The sequence below is a fragment of the Microcebus murinus genome, chromosome 12 (genome assembly GCF_040939455.1).
Source record: "Microcebus murinus isolate Inina chromosome 12, M.murinus_Inina_mat1.0, whole genome shotgun sequence".
In the NCBI taxonomy this organism is placed as follows: Eukaryota; Metazoa; Chordata; class Mammalia; order Primates; family Cheirogaleidae; genus Microcebus; species Microcebus murinus.
Window position 1 is genome coordinate 65,576,538 of NC_134115.1, and position 25,516 is coordinate 65,602,053.

Below are 25,516 nucleotides of genomic sequence, written 5' to 3' on the forward strand. Positions count from 1 at the left end.
TAATCATCAAGGCATAATCTTACTCTCAACATTTATCAAGCTTTTCCCTCTCTGATTCATCAGAACCATGACAGACTTCATGCCCATCTGTCATAATCAATTGAATCTTTTTCAGCTGACAGACTAAAGCACAGGGGGGAATTCCTAGATGGTGTGATGGCCAGCATTCCCTTCTGTCAGGAAATTGCAAGGTAGATTGAGTGAGGATTCATCGCACCTATGACAAGTGACTGCATTTCGGTTCCTCAAAGCTACAAAATGGAATTATCTGGCCTTAGCCATTGTTCTGTCAAATTAGGGAACTTTCACATTTTATTTACGAATATTACATCTTTTGCTTTATTTCTGTTACAAGAGTCAGTCCATCATTTAAAATATCTCTAAGTAACATGGGTTAATCAGACTACTTTGGCTTAGTACCGGGAAGATGAAATTCCCAATCTCATTTCTTCAGTTTAAAAATTATGCATTGAGCTTCTGCTGGGCACTAATTTTTTATCATAATGAGATTACCGTCTGAGAGGAGAAATAAATACAAAAACAAGATATTCCCATGCAGGATATTCCATGTAAAAATGGAACTAAGAACAAAATTAGCATTTGATAATTAGTAGTGGGTAATTAACTCTATGAAGGATGCGACAAGTATTTATGAAAAGCAAAACTTACCTTTTGGGGGAAATGAGCTTCAATTTGAAAAGCAGGTATAAGTGTTTTTATTGCACAAGTGAGGATATGTTTTTTCCACCTCATTTACATGGTCACAGTTACCTCTGACATACCAGTTTTATTTCCTTGGGATATATACTCAGTAATAGGATTGCTGGATCATGTGGTAATTTTATTTTAAATTTTTTGAGAACTTCCATTCTGTTTTCCATAATGGCTGTACTAATTTAAAATTCTATCTACAGTGTACAAGGATTCCCTTTTCTCCACATATTTGCCAGCACTTGTTATCTTTTCTATAATAATTATTCTAACAGGTGTGAGGTGATAGCTCATTGTGGTTTTAATTTTCATTTCTTTGATTAGTAATGTAGAGCATTTTTTTATATGCCTGATGGTCATTTGTATGTTTTCTTTTAATAAGTGTCTATCCAAGTACTTTACCCATTTTTAATCTAGTTATTTGTTTACTTACTATTGAATCATTCTTTATATATCCTTTATATATTTTGAGTTCTTCTGGGTTCTTTGTATGTTTTGGATATTAATACACTTTATATGTATGGTTTACAAATATTTTCTACCATTATCTAGTTTTCAGATAACTTTCTTCATATAATTCTCCTCTTTAATTCAGTTAATTTTAGATTTTGCAGTTTTGAATCGTCTTATGAGTGATGCTTTCTCATTTCTACTTTTTTATTGATAATATTGAAAAAAACTATAATCATATAGCACATTAATTCTAATGCTGTACTAACATCTCTTCAATTTTCTAAGAATACAAGCTTTCTAAGTATGTATGTTTAATGCATTTTTAACCAATATTTATATCAGTAAATTATATTTCCTGTATCCTTGTATTTGCTACACTTTCTAGATAAAGGTGCTAGAGAATTTTATTATCTCTTTCTTAAAACAAGTGGATAATATTTCACATTCTAACTAAAATTTCTTGAGTATCTCTCTTATACTATTTACAATAGTCACAGTTTCTTGTTAAACTTATTTTATTCACAGTTGTTTTTGTTTTTATTTTTAATTAGTGACTTTGGATATTATAAAAGAATCTTAGCATTTTTCGTAAGACCACATGATTATTGTTACAGAATTTAATGCTATATAAATTATATTGTTAAATTTCAAAGTTGTTTTTGTTTCAATTTTTAATTAGTTACCTTGGCTGAATATTATCACTTTTTTTAGCATCTTTAATAAGACCGCATGATTTTTCTTCTATAATTTACTGACATATAAGTTATGTTGCTAATATTTTTAGTGTTTCTCCACCTTTGACATCTTAGACCACAGTAAGTAGTCAGTAGTTTTACTAAATTAAATTTATGACAGTGGTATTAAACATAATCTGGTTAATAAATTAAATTTAGGAGACTTCACATTTTTTATATTCTTGAACAGTTTTGATTATATTGGGCTTAACTGCTACTTAAAAATAAGTGGAACTCAGCTGTAAAATCATCTGATCAGGGTGCTTTTTAAGAATAGACCTCCAATTATCTTCACAATTTCTTCTATGGTAATTGATTTCTCAAGTTCTTTGCCCTATTCCTTTAACATTGTAGTGTAACTATTACTAAGCAATCATCTATTTCCTTCAGATTTTTAAATTTTTCTCTAGAGTTTGCAGGTTACATTCACTTAAAAATCTATTAATTTTGCTATGTCTGAATAATTCTGTTATTCTTAAACCTCAATGCTTTATTCTGTCTCTTTATTCTTTATTCAAGCACATAAATTAGTTTTTGATTAATTTATCATTTCCAATATTTGCTTATTTTACATTTCATTATGTTTTGTGTCACCTCTTACTATTATTAATTTATACTTTCTTACATTTTTAAAATTTCATTGAGTTCTTTCTTAAAATAAGTATTAAGATATTTTCTTCCCTATTGATGAGGGCATGTAATGGTACACATACTAATCTCAACTTGATATGCTGGATTCACTCATATGTGTTATTCAGGAGAGGCTCCCTTCTAATAAAAGATTTTTTTTTCCTATAGCAGAGTAAGTCTATGGTATGTTGATGTCCTCACTCCAGTACCTGTGATTGTGACCTTTTTCAGAAATAAGAGTTTTTGCAAATGTGATCAAATTGAAATGAGGTCATCAGGGAGGGTTAGCTCTAATTCAATATGATTTGAATCCTTATAATAATAAATAAGCAGAGGAAAACATTATATGAAGACACACATAGGGAAAATGACATGTCACAATAGACGCAGAGATTGAAGCAATGCTACTGCAAGCTAACAAATGCCAAAATTTTCTGGCAAACCCCTAGAAGCTAAAAAGAAGCAAGGAAGGATTCACTCTTACAAGTTTCAGATGGCACTTGTCCCTGAGAACATATTGCTTTTGGACATCTAGCCTCCAGAACTGTGAGACAATAAATTTCTTTTGTTTTAAGCCACCAAATTTTGGTACTTTGTTATAGCAGCCCCAGGAAACTATACATACCCACAAAAAAATGAGTCATACAGATTTTTAAATTTTTTTCTGATTAAAACATTCATGCCATTGCTCTTTCAGAACTAGTGCTACAATTTCAGAAATTTCTTTATCTCTGTTGGTTTAAATAGGCTCCCAGAGGAAAGATCCTTATCATAAATGAAACATTTATTTGTGCTTCTATAAATTACTGGAAATAAGAAGATTTACCTGCCACTTTCTGGAGAATCAGAACTGTGAGTCATCCCTCCATAATTTATTTAAAGCTTTTCTATCTATAGTCTACCTACCAGAATACTTTTACTATAAATGTTGATTTAGGGCCATTCTCCAGTTTCAGTAAAGATGAAGATTCATAGCATTTTTGTTTTATTTGGTTGTGTCTTTTGCTTTTTATGTGGAAATTTTATGTTTTCATAATCTTATACTTCCTCTTCTTTCCAAAAGTAAGATTCTTGATAGATTGAACTATGATTATTTATATTTATAACTTTCATATCTAAAAGATTACTAGGAACATTGTAAGCATACATAAAAATATATTAAAGGAATGATTGTTGTCTATTTATTCACTTAATGACAAAGAAGTGAAAAAAGAAAAACTTCCCAAAGCTATAAAACATTTGACCATTTAATACTGTATTTAATATGATCTTTTACTATATGAAATATATAGTAACAGTACATTAGAGATCTAACTACTGGTATTAGAAAGGAATTTTCTAGCATGGGCAAAGTATTTTTAAAAGATACTTCAATATTTGTTTCTGAGGGTGGTATATATCTTTAAGTTGATATTTTCATGGTTTCTGAATTTTTACCTGGCACTTTCCAGAGCAACAGTAGCTGCATTAATATTGAGAAATAGGATTTGGAATCTAAGTTCCATTTCTATTAATCTTTGTGCATTAGTGTCTTCCAGTCAATTAAACAGGCCAGCCACCATATTCACCTATGACTGATGTGAAGATAGCATTTGGCTTTAGAACTCTTGGTGCATAAATGATAGCAATCTATGAAACCCACAGAGCATATATACAGCATTAAAATTAAAAAAAAATTAAACTGCCTTTATCCATGACCTATCAATAGCTAGAAAGTTCATTTTTATAGTTAGTCATTAGGGATTTGCCTTGAAATAAAATAAAGAATACTTGTTTAGGAAAATGACATCTGCTTTTAATAATTATTTTCATTTCCTGTCTTCTTTTACCCTAAGAATTTATTAAACATCTAAATTTAATTAGCACTTCTTTAAAAAGTCCTTAATTACATTTTATAAAAATCACTGACCATAAACAGGTGGATTTCTTGTTCAACTTTCAAAAACAAAATGCGTGAAAAACAAAAAACAACAATCAAGGGAAATGTCTTAAATTCTTCAAGAGAGTTAATGAAAAACTGGAACAAAGAACTACCAGTTATGTCATAAGTCAAAACATTATTATTTTTATAGGGTCATTATTGTTCCTGTGTGTTCAACACTTTCTGATTTTCCCTATTTTTCTGACTACTGTTAGGGAATTACTTCTTTTCCATTGTTTACTCTTGTTTTGAAATTATCCATCTAGGTATAATGTTCTTCACTATTGGAAAGATAGGAAAGATAGTTTGGCCAGGCAGATGCTTTTCCCTAAGGTATTTGAATCTTGAGGTTAGTGCTAAAAGAATGGAGTGTATTAATCTTGTCAAAATACATTTTTGAGATGGATCTAATTATTAAAATTTGCCAGATGCCCCTTTTTCTCAACTTGATTCTTCCATTTTTTGTTTTTTTTAAAAAAATCTAGAATATATTACCATATTATTCTGATTAAAATATTTTTCTTAATAAATTATCTTGAATCTTTTCTTGTTGCATCATTTAAATAAATTACTCTGACACATATTTGTAATAAATCAGATCAGTTATATTTATGGAATAAATTGAAGTAAAATAAGTCTAATAATTTATATAAAAGTTGATCTCTATAAAGGTAGGGGTGAATTTTTCAATTTTTTTTAAATTTCAAAGTATTAAGGGGGTATAAATGTTTTTGGTTACATGGATTGCTTCTGTAATGTTCAAGTCAGGATTAAGTGTGCCTGTCACCCAGATAGTGTTCATTGTATCCATTAGGTAGGTATTCACCCATCCCCTCCTTCCCCCTTCCCCTGCTTGACTTCATTTATGATTTACTTCTCTCTAAACACTTAGTGAGTATATGTGATGTTTCTTTCTGCATTCTGCTGAAACTTTACTTAGGATAATGGTCTCCAGTTCCATCCAAATTGTTGCAAAGTCATTAAGTCATCCTAATTCATGGTTGAGTTATATTCTATATATATATGCTACATTTTATTAATCCACTCATGAACTGATGGGCACTTGGGTTGATTGGACATCTTTGCAATTGTGAATTGTGCTGCAATAAACATTTAAGTGAAGGTGTCTTTTTGACAAAATGACTTTTTTTTCCTTTCGGTAAATACCCAGGAGTAGAATTGCTAGATCAAATGATAGGTCTCCTTTTTGTTCTTTGAGGAATCTCCATACTGTTTTTCTAGACCTAAATTACCCTGCTAGATATTATGACCATTATCCTAAATTAATGGTATCTTAATGAAAAACAGAAACCCTGAAACCAAGATTTAAAAATATATATTTTGCTTTGAAATCTTTAAAATATAATATATTTTATTATATCACATTATAATAGTAATCATATATTATTTTAAACTTTGGGTCAATGTTTAACTATTAATTTTTTTAATCATAAGGACTGAAAAGTGAAACTAGAATAAAATCATTTTTCAGATTTTCATTTCTGATATTCCAGGGATGAACTTTGGGAGTCTTCGCTTCTGTTCCTATAACAAGAAAAAAGCTGAACAAACTGAAAATCAATAGTTCTTTTCAGATACATTAGAAAACTGGGGTCACAGAGCAAACTGCTGATCCAAAAATTAGAGATGGACAGATGGATACAGAGCCACAACTCACCTAAAGAAAAGTCCAGGAGAAAAAATAATCTCCACATCTACCTATACTGAAATAGGAAAACCTAAACTGTAATTGACAAATTGCTGGAGACAGTGTAGACTGTATAAGAGTTAAAAACTTCAGGGGCCTACCTTGGATGGGCCCAATTGTCATGAGTTTTGCTGCAAGAGCATTACCTGGTTCTCATGGTGAAGACTGAAGAAAAATCCCCTTGTAGGGAGCGGAGAAAAGTAGCCATTTTCATATATGCCCCAAACATTCTGTTCTTCTTAACAGATGTACCCTCAAGAAAAACTATTTTACTAGAGCCTAACTGACCAGGGTAACCCAACTTCAGCTTCACCTTTCCTTCCTGCCTTACCTAGGGGGAAAAAGCAAAGCAAAACTGAGAAGCACATGTAAAGGTCATAGTCCAAGAGCAGAGACTCCTGTCTCCTAATTACAGAACTACAGAATGCTTCCTTCCCCCTACATATCTTATCTTCACAGCCATTGGGCTCCTGTATAATAACAGGAAAATACAACTGAAGGGACTGTTTGCCCTTAGTGTTATATTAGTATAAGAAAAAGTCTCTAGGTAAACAAATAGGCAACGGGAAACACAAAAACAAGGATACCAGAGGAAATTTTACCTCTGAAACCCACTGTAAAGAGTAAACACAGCACAATTTGCATGGAAAATATGCAATAACAGATGGATAATTAAGCAGAGAGATGAAAACTCTAAGAAAAAAAAAGGATTAAAAGGAAATGTTTGAAATAAAAAACATCATAACTAAAAGGAAGAATGCCTTCAGTGGGTTTGTTAATAGATACAACCAAGGACATATCTAGTGAGCTTGAAGATATGTCAACACAAACTTTTGAGACTGAAATGCAAAGAGAATAAAACCAGAGCAGAAAATCTAGGAACTGTGGGGCAATTACAAAAGTTGTAACATTCATAATGGGACTACCAAAAAGTGAAAGAGAAAGGAACAGAAAAAAATTTTGAAGCAAAAAACCCTGAGTATTTCCTACATTTAATGATTGATAACAAACCAAAATACAGAAATCCCAGAGAATATGAAACAGGATAAATACAAAAATTTACACTAAGTCATATCATATTCCAACCACAGAAAACCAAAGAGAAATAAAACAATCTTAAAGGCTTCTGGGGAAGGGAAAATGGGTATGGGAACACTTTACTTATAGAGGCACAAGGATAAGAATTGGATCTGACTTCTCTTCAGAAATTATACAAGCATGAGTGTGGAGTAGAATATTTAAAGGGTTAAAAGAAAATAACCACCAACCTATAATTATGTACCTACCAAAATCATCCTTTAAAAGTGGAGGAAAAATAAAGACTTTCTTAGACAAAAAGAAATTGAGGGAGTTTGTCACCAGTAGACCTGTCTTGCAAGAAATATTGAAAGCAGTTCTTCAGATAGAATGGAACTGATATGTCTGAAACTCTGGTCTACCAAAACAAAGAATGTTAGAGAAGGAATAAGAGAACATAAAATCTTTCATTTTTCTTATTCTTATTTGAGCTAACTGATAACAGATTGTTCAATATAAAAACAACAGTACGTTAAGGGATTATAATTTATGGTTAAGTTAAATGAATGATAATAATGTTATGAAGGATGGTAATGAGGAATTGAGAATACTGTTATAAGGTACTTGCATTACCTAAGAATTGATATAGTGTTAAATGAAGAAAGACTTGAATTAGTTGTGACTGTATGCTACAAACTCAATGGGACAACTAAAAGGCTTTTTAAAAGTATAACTGATATGCTAAGAGAAGAGAAAAATGGAATAATACAAAATGCTCAATTAAAACAAGTAAAAGCAGAAAAAATAGAATGGTAGAAAAATATAAATGAAAATGATCATAAAACAGAAAACAGTAACAGATATGGTAGATATTAATCCAAGTATGTCAATAATCACTATAAACATCAATGGTCTAAAGACAAATAAAAGACAGACTCAGTGTTTGTAAAAAAAATAAAGAGAGAGAGAGAAAGAAAGAAAAAAGAATAATGATCAAATGATATATTGTCTAAAAACAAACTCCTTTAAATATAAAGACATGGATAAAGTAAATAAAGTAATGGAGATAGATATACTATGCTAACACTAATCAAAAGAAAGCTGGGCCTGGCACAGCACCTCATGCCTGTAATCCTAGCACTCTGGGAGACCGAGGTGGGTGGATCGTTTGAGCTCCGGAGTTTGAGACCAGCCTGAGCAAGAGCGAGACCCTGTCTCTTCTAAAAAAAAATAGAAAAAAAAAAATAGCTGGACAACTAAAAATATATAGAAAAAATTAACCGAGCATGGTGGTGCATGCCTGTAGTCCCAGCTACTCGGGAGGCTGGGGCAGGAGGATCGCTTGAGCCCAGGAGTTTGAGGTTGCTATGAGCTAGGCTGATGCCACAGCACTCTAGCCTGGGCAACAGAGTGAGACTGTGTCCGCAATAGCTATACTAATTTCAGACAAAGTAAACTTCAGAGTAAAAATATGCTAGCTATAAAGAGGAACCTTACATAATAATGTATGGGTCAATGAAAGAGGGTCAAAGAGAAGACATAATAATTCTTAATGTCTTCAACTAATAATAGAACATCTAAATATGTGAGGCAAAAATGTATAGAAATACAAGTAGAAATAGATGGATCCACTGGAGATTTCCAAACTTCTCTATCAATTAATTGATACTTAGGTGTTAGGTAACCAAAAAAAAAGAAGAAGAAGAAGAAGAAGACAGAAGAGCAGAAGAGGATGTGGAAATTCTCTACAAACAGAGGTAGAACCTGGAAACCTTCCTTTTTTTCACCAGGGAAGTCCCAGAAGTTTCTAATGGAGCATCCCTTGCCTCCCACCATACGAACCAGCCATAGACAGGACCTAAGGTTTGGGTTTGCTGGTGCACAGCACGGTGGATGGGAAATGACTGCACAGAGAATCCAGGAGGTAGAGTTCTGGTTCTAGCTAAGCCCTTGAACCTTTGTGAAAATTGATCATTTGATTGAATATAACTTTCCTTTTTTCTGATTAAAATTATACATATTATGTAAATAATTATAAAACATAATCCATAAAAGTATACAGCATAAAATAAAAACTACCCAATCTCCCACCACCCACAAATGACCCACTGGGTCTAATGTTTACATTATGCTGAACATGTTTCTGGGAAGTTCTTTCCATAGTAGCTGTATAAACACACAACAAATAACATGCCATTTACATCAGTGGAATCCTATGATACATGACACTTTATAATATGCTTTTTGTACTCAATGTACATTTCAGACATTTTACTAAGTCAATAAATATAGCCCCGTTTCATCTTAAAAACAAAACGAAAAGATCAATAAGGACATAGTTGAATTGAACAGCACCACCAATCAGCAGGATTTAATTGACATCTATAGAATACTTCATCCCACAATAACATTACACATTCCCCTCAAACTCTCATGAATATTTACCTAGATAGACTACATTCCAGGCCATAAAACCTATCTTAGCAAATTTAAAAGAATAGATATCATATAAAGTATGGTCTTAGTCCATATTGAGAAACTGGATTATAATGAGCTATGATCCATTATTAAGATAATGATTTCACAAGTTACAAGTAAAATTTATTCTTTTTGTATACCTGTCTTTTCCTAAACAAATGCAACTATGGGAACAGCATTAATAGCTAGGAAAAAACATTAAGCAACAGGGCAACTGGATGAATGTCAGCAAAAGTTTTCAAAACACCCTTTAAAAATGGTGTTCAGAATTTCCACAAAAATTAACTAATTTAATATTTTAAATTGTGTAATTTAATATGTGTGTAATTACACACACATTGTAATTTAATGTGTAATTTAATATTTTAATCCACAGTTAAAAAATAAAATTGACCAATTAATATTACACAGAGTACAGCACTATTAAATTCCAACTCTGTATTAGGCACATTCTAGTATACTGTGAGTAAAACCATACCCCCCAAAAATGAGTAAAATGAATGTTTACATGAATTTTTTTTATGTATACCTGTTCATTTTGTTGATCCTGTCTGGGGAGCCCCATTCTCATTGTTGATGCTGATTTCTTTCTTCCTGCACTGTTAACTGGCATATAACAGGAAGATACCTACTCTGACTTTCTAGATGAAGTTCAGAACTCATTCCTTGTGGCACTGCTAGATCCTCTTCAGACATATATGATGATCTATAATTCTCGGTTGTCTTTTCACTGACTTGACTCCAGAAAAAACTGTTACTACACATAATTCTAGGTATCTATTCTGTCTATCATAATGCATATTTTATGAGGATTAATCAATAAAAGCTTGATCAATAAATGAGTAAGTGAATAAATGATATAATAAAATCAGTATAGTGGATGATTTTTCTTCATACTTACTGAATATCATTATTCCAAAGGGTTCCACAATTTCACTATATTTATTATGATAATATAGGAGCAAATGCAAATGCGTCTACTATTTAGTAACTTTTCAATAAAACAATTCAATTTTATTTCCCACTAATAGACAACATATCTAGAAGTGAATTTCACTAAGTTTTCCCATAACTAGTCTTTGCCCTAGGTTATTCTACCTGATCCAATGTTTTAATATGTTGATGATGGATCTATTACTGGAATAAATACAACCATAAAAAATAAGTAAAATAGAGTTGCATAATCATTGTAGAACATTAATGATTTATATAATTTCAAAGGATGCTATTAATTTACTGATTTATAACCTATCTAGGCCTATCTAGACAACAGAAAAAGAGAAAAACTAAATTGGAATTATATTATAGTCAACATATCCAAAGTATAAAATTTGGTATGGAAAACAGACAAAAATAAAATTATTAGGAAAAGGTATGACAGAATTGATGTAGCAAATATTTATAATGAAATTCTACACATTTGAAAAAATTGTCCATATGCCAGACCAAATTTCTGTATATGTTTCAGGAAGACTTTGGATGAGTAAATCTACCACAGACCAGTATGATACTTTGTATCACACTGCAGAAAATTTGATTTGAAAAGTATAAGAATTTATGAGGCAATATATACTTCAAAAGTTTTGCCCTAGAATATGTATATATTGTGTAATGGCTAAATTGAGCTAATTAACATATACATTGCCTCACATTTGTGTGTGTGTGTGTTAAAAACAATTACAATTTACATTCTTAGCAATTTTCAAGAATATACATTGTAATTTAGTATAGTCACCATGTTGTACCATTAATATCTTGAACTCATACATATTTCAAAACATGTTGTACAAGGTAAACATATATAGTTTTATTTGACAATTAAAAATTAATTTTATATAAAAAAATTTATCCTGGGTAGAAATATAGCAAATAATACCCTAAATATTTCACACATTTGAATTGTATCCCAGTAGACTTTGTTTAAAACAATTTGAAGAATAATTTACAGTTCGTATCAATGTATATATTTTTGAAATGTTTTACTAGGAAAAGGTAATACCATACTGTTTACATATTTAATCTTCAGCACAAAGTGATAGAGAAGCAGCATTGACAAGTTACTGGGAAGCAGTTCTGATAGTTTTCATTAAGACATTAAATTCCTAATATTTTCATTTGTTTTCCACTTAACGAATTTATTATTTTATTTACTTAAAAACAAATAGTAATATGCATTTTATCAGTTTTGCAGCTGATTTTTTTTCACTTTAGATTGGAAAGTTTGGAACAGGTGTAGGGAACCTTTTCATGTTGGAAGGCTGCATTAATTTAGCTGTAATCAAATTAGGGCACATTCAAGAAACTTCAATTAAATATACTTAAAATGTACATTATTTTGTAAAATATCTAACTTCTATGTACTTAATAATTTCAAAGAATGAAAACTATTTGTTAATTTTTAAAGTTAACTAACCTTTTGATGACTTTGTTGTGTCTTCTTTTTGTTGGAAAGCATTTGAATATTTGGTTGCAGCATGGAAGTCCACAGTTTCAGGTGATCTTCCAGATCAACCAGTCACTTGCGACCTTAAGGGTGTCTTGAGTTGGGCTAGGTAGAAGAGTGTAGATTTGCAGCATAATTGATTGAAAAGCAAGAAAGCAATTTTCAGGCATGTTGGCAAATGTGTTGGGTATTCTACTGCATTTTTCTGTATTTCAGTTAGATCATTCTTACCATCAATGACTTTAAAATGTCATCAACTGAGAGCTCAATCCATTCCATCTGGAGTTCTTTAGGTGCCTTGATGATATCATATAAGTGAAGCTGTAACGCTCATTTGAGCATGATGTCATGCTTCTCAAAGTCAGTGAACTTTTCATTGTATTCTCCAATTAATAGGTCTATAACAGCTGCACATTCTTTAAATGATTCACATATATCATCCTGCTGATCAATGACTTTTGCTAACAGGGGAAAATGTTCATCCAAAATTTCCTTTTGAAGAAGAAGTGTTTTGAAAAAAGATTGCTTTTTTTGAAATGCTTGGGGTGTTTTGCCACATATTAAATATAGATTTAGTTTTACCTCCCAAAGAAATAGTCAAGTTGTTTTGATTTGACAGGCTATCAGACAGAAATGCTGCATTCTTATAAAAATATTCTTTCAATAATTCACATTGCTGATTCTGTTCTTCATAAAATTTAACTCTCTGTTCACACAGAGATAAAATGTTGGCTAATACCTGTCCCTGTAATAGCCAACACACTTTAGAATGATATGTTAAATCCGCACTGAATACCTCGTCCTTCAACTTAAGCATGTTATGAAACTGATGACACTGTGTTGCATTTGAATAAATATAGTTAACAATTCTTATAACTTGTTGCAAAGTGTCACTTAAAATAGTAACTTTAGCACAGAGATTTTGCTGATGCAAGATACAATGAAAAGAAATGAGAGCATCTGGATCTGTTAATACTTTTTTTTTTTGTATCTGTGTAATAAACTCTTCATGGTTTCCTGTCATGCAAGGTGCACCATCTGTACATATACTCACTAAATTTATCAAATTCAGTCCAACTTCATGACATTCATTTTGAAAGTTTCTGAAGATATCTATTCCCCATGTTCTGTTCACAATAGTGCCCAAAGGGAGTAACTAATAATTCATAGCAAAGAAAATCTGTTATGATGTGAATGAAGTATAAAAACCTGTGCCAAGCCAGTATTATCAGTTGCCTCATCTAAAGTGATTGAATATTAATAATATATAATTTTTCTTTGGAAGTATTGCATGAAGTTTTTCTGTTAACTTGAAGGATAATTCGTGTTTCCGATCAGTTATGGTTCTCCTTTAAAGAGGCACTTGTTTGTACTTTGAAATGTTATTGGGATCTAAGCATCCTACAACAATGCATTCTTTAACAATTTCTACATCACTGAATGGCTTCCCTTTTTTTCTGAGTATATAAGCTACTTTATAAGTTGCTTCAGTAGCATTATTTCCAGGTTTTATTGATGCTTGAAAGAATTGTCTTTGATTTTGATTTTCATCTTTTCATTTCTGGAATACAATCTTTCACACTTCTCCCTCTAATTTAAAATATTTGTGATCCTTATGATTGTTATAATGCTGATGAGCATTGAATTTCTTTAATGTTGATATTGCAGTATCGCAAAGCAAGCAAATAATCTGATCTTTAGAAGAAACAAGATAATATTGCAATTTCCAGTTCTTATTAAAAACTCTGTTTTTTTTCCTTCAGTGTTGTCTTCTTTGACATGGTGTGCTGTTAAGCAGACAGAATTAAATAAATACTATTGAGCTGTGCAACCCTTCATAAATTCCACTTCAAACAAAAACAGTGCACCATTGTCAAAAGCTGATAACAGACTGGCGTACTCTACCCCCATAAAATCTTGTCAACCAACCTCCTTTGGTAGCAGGGCCAGTCAGGTGAGGGAAGTAAGAACTAAATCATGAGCACAGCAGCCATGAATTTAACCTTTATGTCTTACTAATATTTTAATTCTGCGGGTCAGTCTGGGAAGATTATTTCAGTGAAACTTATTTTGTTTTTTGGTATTTTAAATACATTCATTTTAAAACTAAAATAAAAATATAACAGATGAACAAAAATGTATTAATAAAAATAAAAGAATTTGTTCTGTGAAATTTGGATTCAGTCAAAAGGCTGCAACTTAAAGACCTAGAAGGTTGCATATGGCCTTAAGGCCTCAGGTTATCCACCCATGGTTTAGACAATTCTCTCGAGTGTTTTAGTTATTTCATTTGATGGATAGGAACAGTGAGTGTTGTATGTATTATGATGTTGTAGTGTATACTTTCTACTGTATTTCTTAGGATTGAGATAGGAACATTTTCAACTTGCCTCCAATCCTGACAATCAAGTTTCCCAGATACTCAAGCATGATGCATTCTAGCATCAAGTGTATGGAATATGTAAATGTTAAAAGAACTTAAAATAAGGATATATGCTGAAACATATTTTACTGTGTAATCACTGTTGTAGACAAGAGAGAATGATTGCATATGTACCAGATACTTGGCAATAAAACAGCATATGTTATTTTACCCAGAAGTATTTTAAGTAGAAACAAGATGTATCAAAAAGTTCTAAGCTTCACATGTCCCTTTGTTTTTCCTATGATGTTTTTAAAATTCAGTTGAAGTTAAATAAAAATATAGTAGATAAAATGAACACTGGGTTTGTTTTTATTTTTAACAGCATGAAAAAGATCTGTCCTCATTTGTAGTAATAATGAGATTGACAATGATGTTTGATAATAGTCCCATTCCCAAAGGTTTATTTGACCAATAAAAAAACTAGAGATGGAAAAATTTTTTAGAATAAATTATATATTTTATATATGAAACTCATATCCAAACCAAAATAGCTACTGTGGGAAGTCTTCTAATTATCTAGAAAGCAACAACAAATGAAGTAGCTTGATGCAAGCTTTATATACCCTTCCACCAAAATTAATGACTATTCAATAAATGTTATATTTTTTCAATAATTAATAATAATATAAATATAGTATCCATATACAACCCAGTGTTGGGTTGTAACCTAAAACAAACAAAAATATTCTAGCATCCATACTGATGTAAATCCATGATTAAATAAACAAATAGGGAATGAGACAATTTTTTCTTACAAGATAATCCAAATAACTTATTAATATATAGACTGTTTTTCTCTTCAAGAGGTAAAGCATAATCACTCCCTACCCACAACCTCCCTTGAGTGTGGACAACACTTAGTGACTCATTTCCAAAGAATACAGTACAGTAAAAATGGTACATTACAGTGGAGGAAACTGACAAACACTACCTTGGCCAAATGAAAAAGGTAAACATCCTCAGTGACAAGTCAAGCTGATTGCATATACTCCTGATATAAAGTAATAAGGACACTTCATCCTTGTTCTTTCAAAAACCCACAATCCAAGTCTAATTAAGAGGAATACATTAAAAAAGAATTGAGACACATTCTATGAAATACCTGACACACTCCTCAAAACTGCCAAGGTAATGAAAAACAAGGAAATACAGGGGAGCTGCTACAGACCAGAAGAAATTAAGAAGACATGACAACTAAATTCAATGCTATATCTTGGATGAGATCCTGGAACAGAAAATATACATTGGTGGGAAATCCAGTGAAATCTGAATCACGTATGGAATTTAGTTAATGCACCAAAGGTGGTTTCTTAGTTATGACAAATGTACCATGGCAATATGAGCTATTAACTATAAAAGAAACTGGGTGAAGAAAGTATGGAAACTCTTTGTACTTGAGAAGAATGTGTTTTTGCTGCTTTTGGGAGGAGTGTTCTATAATTATTAGTTAGGTCGATTTGATTGATGTTCTTTAGACCTCTGTATCCTGACTGATTTTCTATTTGCTGTATCAATTACTGAGAAAGGATGTCTCAAGCTATAATTGCAGATTCTTGGTTCTATCAGGTTTTATTCCATGCAATTTGAAGCTTTATTTTTAAGTGCATTAAACATTTAAGCATGTTATGTCTCCTTGGTGAACAGTTTTTTATCATTCAATATCACTCATCATCTATTGTAATACTTCTTGATGTGAAGCCTGCTTTTTCTGATATTAATATAATATCTCCAGCATCCTTTAGATTAATTTTTTCATGTTTTTTTCCACTCTTTACTTTTAGCTCATTTACTTTTATTTTTAAAATAGAATTTTTATAGCAAGTAGATAGTTGGGTCTTGCTTTTATTAGCAACTTGACAATTGCAGTCTTTTAATTATGGTGCTCAGACTATCTACCCAATATAATTATTGATATGTCTGGATATAAATGTATCGACTTACTGGTTGGTTTCCATTTGTTCTATCTATTCCTATTCCCATTTTCTTTTTCTGCATGATTTTGAATTAAATGTGTATATTTTTTATTTGGTTTTAATTTCATTATTAGCTTATTAGTTATATATCATTTTCTATTTGTTTCAGTGGTCACCCTCAATTTTATAAGCTATGCCTTTAATTTGTCACAATATACCTACAAATATCATACATATTCACCTATATTTTATGAACATTAACAGTGTGGATCCAATTCATCTCTCTTGTCCTTTGTATTTTTTATCAAATTTTTAAAATGTACATGTTATAAAGCCCATAATTAAATGTTACCTTTTTTGCTTTAGGCAATTATATTTATGAGCAGTTACAAATAAGGATAAGTGGTCTCTATATTTACTTTTTTTTTTTTTTTTTTTTTTACCATTCCTGGAATCATTCATTGCTTTGTGTAGAGCCAAGTTTCTCTATGGTAACAATTTCTGTATAACTTTTTTATCATTCCTTGTAGTACATTTCTGCATGCAATTAATTCCCTCAGTTTTTGTTTGTTGGAAATTGTCTTTATATTGTTTTCAGTTGTGAAATATATGTGATACAAAATTACAGCTTGGCAGAATTTTCCATGCCGTACTTCCAAATCACTCCATGATCACCCGGTTTGCAGGTTTTCTGATGAGAAATCTTGTTTTTCTGTATTTAACGTATTTTTTTGTATTTAAATCTTATTTTTCTGTATCTAATGTGTCTTTTGTATCTAACTGTCTACTTTAGTTTGGATAGTTGACCCTCCAAGTCTCATGTTTGATCCCAGTGTTGAAAGTAGGGCCCTAATAGGAGGTATTTATCTGGGTCAGGGGGCAAATTCCTCATGAATAACTTGGTGCAATCTTCTATATAATGAATGAGTTCTTGCTCTATTAATTTCCCCGAGACTTTCCCTGAGATCTGCTGTTAAAAAGAGCCTGGTGCCTTCACTCCCATTTCTCTCTCTCTCTTTCTCTCTCTCTCTCTGTCTCTGTCTCTGTCTCTCTTTCTCTCTTCCCCTCTCTTGCCTTATGATCTCTGCACATGCTAGCTCCCTTTGCCTTATGCCATGAATGGAAGAAGCCTCAGCCCCTCACCAGAAGCAGATGCTGGTGCCATGTTTCTTGTACAGCATGCAGAACCATAGCCAAATGAACCTCTTGTCTTTATAAATTACCCAGTCTCAATTATTTTCTATAGCAACACAAATGGAACAAAACACTGTCTTTAAGATATTCCTTTCATCTTTGTTTTTCAGCTATCTGAATATTGCTTACCTGTCTGGGTGTGTTTGTATTTACAGGTATATGTGTGCGTGTGTGTATGCTTTTTGGTGAAAGAACTGTTATCCTTACAGGTAAGTGAGCTCAATGTAATTTGATATCGGGGATGTGGCTTTCTCTGCATCACTGTCCCTTCTTCTCATGGCAATGAAATTTTGCCTTGTATCTGTGGTAAGTTTTGTGACGGCCAAAGTTTTTTACCCTCACCCACGATTGGAGAACTCTATACTATTGGCATAGGAGCCTAAACTTAGGTATTTTTCCTATTCCTCTGCCAGAGGTAACATAGATTTTCTTCATGTTCTTTTAGAAAAATGTATCTTCACCTGTTCCTGAGAGAGAGAAATCGTTTTCCTCCCCTCTCCCAGAGGCTTACGGCTTTGAGAAAAGAAGCTTGCAAGGATTTATTGTGTCTTCATTGCATAGTTCATCCTACCCTCCCCAACACCTGCCCTCTCTTGCAGCTCCCACAGTCTTTTGCAAAGAGGTTTGGGCTTTTTAAAAGCATTAGGTGGAGCTCCCTGTTATATAGCCCATGAGTAGCTGAACTGTTTCCTGTCTGTGTCTTGCAGGGACTCCATACTATCACAGCAGCTCAAACTCTGTGTTTAGCAATTTGTTATAATTTTAGCTGGCTTTTTCCTATCTGCTTGCATTATGTCCACAATTTCTTCCCAGGTTCTGCAACAGCCAAAGTAGTCTGAGTAACCTACCTCTTCTTGGGAAGACTATTGTTCTTTCTTAAATTTCAGGTTACTTGTTATCATGCAATCTCAATTCTCTGAAGGGATTAAGAATTAAAATTGTGGTTTTTGATCTTAATTGTAAAAAATAGAGTGGAACACTCTTCTCATACTTCTACATTCTAGGAGGAAGTAGAATTGGATATAATTTTAAAGATCTATTATATTATACATACATATACACATATGCATGTGCAGATATATTTACAGCACAAATAAAAATGCTTTCAGATGTGCATGCCTCAGTAAATAGAAATAAAAAGTAAGCATTTCAAAAAATGGTTTTAATAATTATTGCCTCTTTATCAAAACAAAATTTTATATATTTTATCCTTACTTTATTGATTCTACATTTCAAAGGTTGGCCCTCATTTTTTATATATGTAATGCATTCATAAATGACATTCCTTTTGAAACTTTCTGTGAGAATTATTTTCTAATACTATAATCCTTTAATTTAAATCTCCATATTTTATTTTTAAATGAGTTAGATTTTTGTGCAGCTTATTTTTTTAGCATTACTTAATCACAAAGAAATTTGTCATAAAGGAAAAATTTCATATAATATCAAAATGGATTCACATCAAACACTCCCAAATAATGTTGTTACTATTTCTAGTGAGAACATTCATAAATAAGAGTTCCAGTATTTGTTATGCCAGCTGTTAATATTTTTAAAAGAAAATTCGAGCTGTTTTACTCATTGAAACACAAGCCTTTACTACTTATCAGAAACTTCCTGTCACCTTCTCAGAAAATTTGACAGTAGCCAGAGTTCAGTTATTCCTCAACACCAGTTTTTCAACCTATATTTCTGTTAGTATCCTTTGGCCTGAAATACTCTTTTCAATTCGGTTGAACCTCCAATCTGAGTTGTCACAACTTGTACTGATACTGTGGATCATATACTCCTTACCGTACCTTTTTCAGCAGCTGAGGTTGGAGGCCCTTGATGGATTCATGTTAATCAATTGTGTTTCAACTTTCAGAATCATAAAAGGGGCTGCCTCTGCTCACACTACAAATTTAGAATGTAAATTATAACATCTTAAAAAATGAATAAAGTTTTACCCATTTACATACCATTATGACAAAAATTGAATTTTATCTCAATAAGATAATGGTAAGAAATAGTTGTTTAACAGAGGAAGAAAATTCTCCCAGAATATCCACCAATTATTTGATTTAGGACAAAGGACAAATTAAAAGGTATGAGAAAAAGGAAAAGTTAGAAGATGTGGGCAGGTAAAGTGAGATCATTCAGGGGAAGAAGGCTCTGCTTACATATAGTCTTTCTATCCTGGGAGTAAGATAAATACATGCTATCACAATCCTCTTTTATGATCATCTTAATGTGGAAATTCATTGTAAAATGGTAAAAGATTGATAAATTTTCTAAATGTCTTAACCCCTAAAATAAAGTTTTAACCTTGTATACCACCACTCAAAAAAGAATGTCCATCACTAAAGTTCTAATTTATGGTACTTTTATAGATGTATAGTATATATTTGATTGACAGTTCCTTTTTCCAGATATATCATTGTAGCACTAAGTATTCCAGTTATGACAATGGAAGACCGACTACTTCAGCAAAATTGTTATATACAGTCTTGCCATTGCACTATTTCTTTTAGTTTTCATTGCATAGTGTTTTATACTGTTATTGATGTGTATTAGTTCCTTAAAAATATTTTTTTTAAAAAGTAAAGTGGCTGTCTTTCACAAATACACAACATTCAATAACTAGTTTTCTATTACTTTTTCACTAAGTATTAATGCATGAACTTGTACAGCAAAGTAGACAGAGCTCTATTTCCATTTCTTTGTAAAGCTATGGAATATGTTCAAAAGGAAAACAATACTATTTTACAGTTGAAATTTATCCTGTAGTTTTATCACACATATGAATAACACTGACATTTTTCCTTCCCTCCATCTCTATCTTCCTCTATTCCATCCTGTGTTCCTTCTTTCCTTCCTATCTTCTTTCCTGTATTCCCTCTGTTTTTCTTCTTTTATTCTTATCTGCCTTTCATTTTTACTTTTTTAGTTGTTCTCTTCATACTTAGTTATTAATTGAAAAACAGATATATGTCAGGTTATTGTTGTTATTGTTGTATTTACTAATCTAAAAAACAAAATCCTGTATCCATTTTTAAAATTTCTTAAGTTAGATATGAATTACACAGCACCATCACCTATCAATTTCATTCTTTTGTGTAGTCATATTTCCTGACTTATGATTATGACCTACAAAAAAGAGCAAATGCTGGAATGTATGACCTGTTGACAGGGAACCATTCTGGGAAGGAAAACAAAGAACAGAAGTAGGTAATTATATTTATATACATTTAAAACTCAACTACGTGGATTCAAATCCTTGATCTTATTTGACTAGTGATGTAAACTTGGAAAACTCATTTGATTGCTCAGGTTGTTTTAATCTGTAAACAGGGATAATTACTAATTCATAGGGTTATTGTAAAGTTTGAATGTGTTAATAAATGGAATGGATTCATAAAGTATAGCAAGCATTAAAAATGTAAATTTTTATCATCACCATCGTCATCATCATCATAACCACACATTGAATAGGACATACAAGGTGGAGTTTTCCAGAACATAAGTGACATTTACAGGCACAGTTAGGAAGATTCTAATCTGTTTATATCTCTTTGGTCACAAACACAGAGTAAAGTCAAATAATCTGTCAAGAAATCTCAAAGGTTTGAGATTTTACCCTACGTGCAAACTAACAAGTTGTTGGAACATTTTCTTTGCTGATGGCCTAAGTAACAAGACTTCTAAGTTAAAGACAAAGAACATGGTTACTCAGATCACAAGTAGTTCTCAACATTAAATATATGTGGATATTTATAATTTAATATTTATACATATGTAGAAGTAATATGCATTTCTATATTCATTCTCTATATTCCAAGGACATCATATTTTATGAGCCTTATTATGTAACATTTGCTATCAAAACATCCATATTCTTACTTAAAGAGTAAAGACACTTAATTTTCCAATTTTATTAGGTGTATAATTTCTTATACTCTTTTGTACATACAGATTAAATAGAATACTAATTTGTCTCTGTAATACATACACACACACACACACACACATATATATATATATACATGACATTTGAATGCACAGTTTACATTTGCTATGTGACTATTGAAATAATTGCTAAATGTCTGAGTGGATATTGTAGAATGACAAACACATACACTGATGTAGAAGTAAAACACAATTTTAGCTAAAGACCATTGTAAGAGAAATTTGTGTTCTAGGAATATGCATTTTATTCGGTGTATGCATAAAAATAGGAAATACCAAAAGTATCACAACTAAAGTGGATTACAAATCATTTTTATTCTAGGGAAAAATAAAAATATAGAGAATTTATCAAAAATATTCATGTACTAGAATTAAACTTAAGCAGATAAAGTAAGTAGGCTGCATTTCCCTGTTTTTCTTATGATCCATAAATGTCACATTTGTAAATGCAATTAAGTAATAGGGTTATATATTTTTCTGCACTAAGATCATGCAGCTTTACTTCCTGCAAAATAGATTTCTCCATATCATTTACTATTCTGGATGACTTAATATGTACTTTAAAAAATGTAAAAAGTAAGACATTCAGAAAGTGCAAATTGTATGGAGGAACTATAATTGTGTAATCAGTTCAAAAGAAGGCAAGCAGCATTCAGGACTCAGATATTTTGTCAATCCTACCTCAGTTGCCCTGTTATTTCTTCACCAACAAACTTAAATCTTGGCTGACTATACTCCCCATTCACCAGTTCTGCCATTTTTAGAATCAATGGGAATATGAGATGGATAATACCTAAACAAACCAAACTATTTCCAATCTACTTCCACAAATGTATAGATGTGTGCTATCTTCACAAATTGGGGGTGTCTTAGTCTAATTTATGTTGCTATAAAGGAATACCTGAGGCTGAGTAATTTATAAAGAAGAGAGGTTTACCTGCACCCTCATGTACCAAATACCTCCCATTAGGCCCCACATTCAACATTGGAGATCAAATTTCAACATGAGGTTTGGAGGGGTCAAATATCCAAACCATAGCAAGGGCTTTGTGAATTTTATCACTATATAGTGCCTGTTTTTATATATGCTATTTTCTTATTCTAATTTACATTATCTGACAATGCTATAGCAGTTGCATTTGTATGATAGTATTTATATATATATATTTCCATCTTTTTGTTTGTGTGCTATCTAAATCATTATGTTTCAAGTAGTTTTACTTTATTTTTTTATTTCAATAGATTTAGGGGGTACAAGTGGTTTATTTCTACATGGATGAATTGTATAGTGCTGAAATCAGCACTTTTAATGTACATCTTACCCTAATAGTGTACATTTTAGCTGATAGGTAGTTCTTGATCCCTCACTGCCTCGTTTGCTCCTGTCTTCTAACTGTCCAAACTCCATTATGCCTCTCTGTATAATCATATATACCTGCTGTTTACCTCCCACTTATAAGTGAGCACATACAGCATTTATTTTTCTGTTCCTGAGATATTCACTTAGGATAATGGCCTCCAGTTCCATCAAAGTTTCTAAAAACAACATTATTTCATTATTTTTAAAGGTGAGTAGTATTTCATGATATATATATATATATATATGTATATATATATACACATACATATTAAAATATATATATATATATACACACCATATAAGTGTTCCCTTTTCAAGACATCCAGGACAACATCTATTGTGTTTTGAGTTTTTAATAATGATCATTGTAACAGGGGTAAGGTGGTATCTCATTGTGTTTTTAACTTATATTTCCTTGATGATTAGGTATGTTGAGCGTTTTTTCCTATGTTTCTTGGCCATTTGTATAGCTTCTTACGAAAAATGTCTGCTCATATCTTTTGCCCACTTTTTAATGCTTTTTTCTGGTTTTGTTTTGCTGATTTGAGTGCCCTGTCTATTCTGGATATTAGTTATTTGTTGGATGAATAGTTTGCAAATATTTTCTTCCATTCTGTAGGCTGTCTATTTACTCTGTTGATTATATTTTTTTTGCTATGCCTAAACATTTTAGTGTAATTAATCACATTTATTTATTTATTTATTGGGTTGTCTTTGCTTTTGGGATCTTAGACATAAATTATTTGCCTAGGCCAATGTCCAAGAGAGTTTTTCCTATGTTCTAGAATTTTTATAGTGTCAGGTTTTACATTTAAGTTTTTTTAATGTTTTTTTTTATTCCAGCATATTATAGGAGTACAAATATTAAGGTTCTATATATTGCCCATGCTCCCTCTTTAACCTTTATTACATTTAAACTTAAATGTAACCTTTATTACATTTAAGTTTTCAATCCATCTTGAGTTAATTCTTGTTTATGGTGAGAGATAGAAATCCAGTTTCATTCTTCTGCATGTAGCTCTCCAATTTTTACAGCACCATTTATTGAATAGTGTGTTCTTTCCCTGGGGTATGTTTTTGTCTACTTTGTTAAAGATCAGTTAGTTGATAGTGTATGATTTTATTTCTGGGTTCTCTATTCTGCTCAGTGTCTACCTTTATACAAGTAACATGCTGTTTTGGATACTACAGGCTTGTAATATAATTTGAAGTTGGGTAATGTGATACCAACAGATTTGTTTTTTCCTTAGGGTTTCTTTGGCTTTTGGGGCTATTTTTTTGATTCCATATGAAATTTAGAATTCTTTTTTTTATAATTCTGTGAAAAATGACACTAATAATTTGATGGGAATGGCATTGAATCTGTAAATGACTTTGGGCATTATGGGTATTTTAACAGTATTGGTTCTTTCTATCTACAAGCCTGGGATTTCTTTTTATTTGTTCATGTCATCAACAATCTTTATCATTAGTGTTTTGTAGTTCTTCTGGTAGATATCTTTTACCTCCTAGCTTAAGTATATGCCTAGATATTTTTTTTTCTTTGCGAATGTAAATGGTATTGGTTTCTTAATTTGATTCTCAGCTGGCTGTTATTAGTGTGACAAAATGGTACAGATTGGTGTACATAAATTTTGTATCCTGAGACTTAGCTGAATTTATTTATCAATTGTAGGATTTTTTTGTAGAAGTGTTTAGGATTTTGTAGATATAAAATCATATAGTCAGCAAAGAGGGAGAATTTGACTTTCTGTTTTCCAAGTAAGATGCCACTTATTTCTTTCTCTTGCCTGATAGCTCTGGCTAGGAATTCCAGTATTATGTTGAATAAAAGTGGTGAAAGTGCGTATGTTTGTCTTGTTCCAGTTTGTAGAAGAAATACTTTCAACTTTATCTGATTCAATATGACATTAATATTAGCTGTGAGTTTGTCATATATAGCTTTTATAGGTTTATTTTCGATAGCATACAGTTTAAAATTTTAATCTAAACTGCCAATCTTTTAAGTAATATATTTTTATTGATTAATATCATTAATTTTTACATTTTTGTTTTTAAACCCTTCAGAATGCTGTTCTGTCATATCCAACTTCTGCTTCATGCGACAGATCATCTGAAACCTAGACAATTATCTGTCATGTAGTTTAGTGTTCAAAGCCTTTGTGCTGTGTATTTGTATCATATGTGCAGCTTGTTGGGAATCCCAGCCTTCATACAAAAATCTAAAATATCTCTTTTAAAGTGATTATGAATCCCTACTCCTTGAATCTAAGGGTATCCCATTCCTGTTGGACTGGCTAGAGTGCAGGTTTTTTAGCCTCTGTAAACTATCTTTGGTATTTTGTCTTGTAGGATACATCACCAAGGGATATGGGAATGAGTTTGGGGCTTTGTCTCTTTCCCACACTTGTAGATTTTGGAGAATCTACAGGGCCCTACTGACTGGAATTACCACAATGATGAGGAAGGAGTGATCTTCCACTCCCATGCTGACTGAAAAGGAAAATAACCATTTATTTTGGAGTCATTAACTGGAGTTGGGAGAAAAGTCAAAAGGTGCCATCCCACCTCACATGGAACC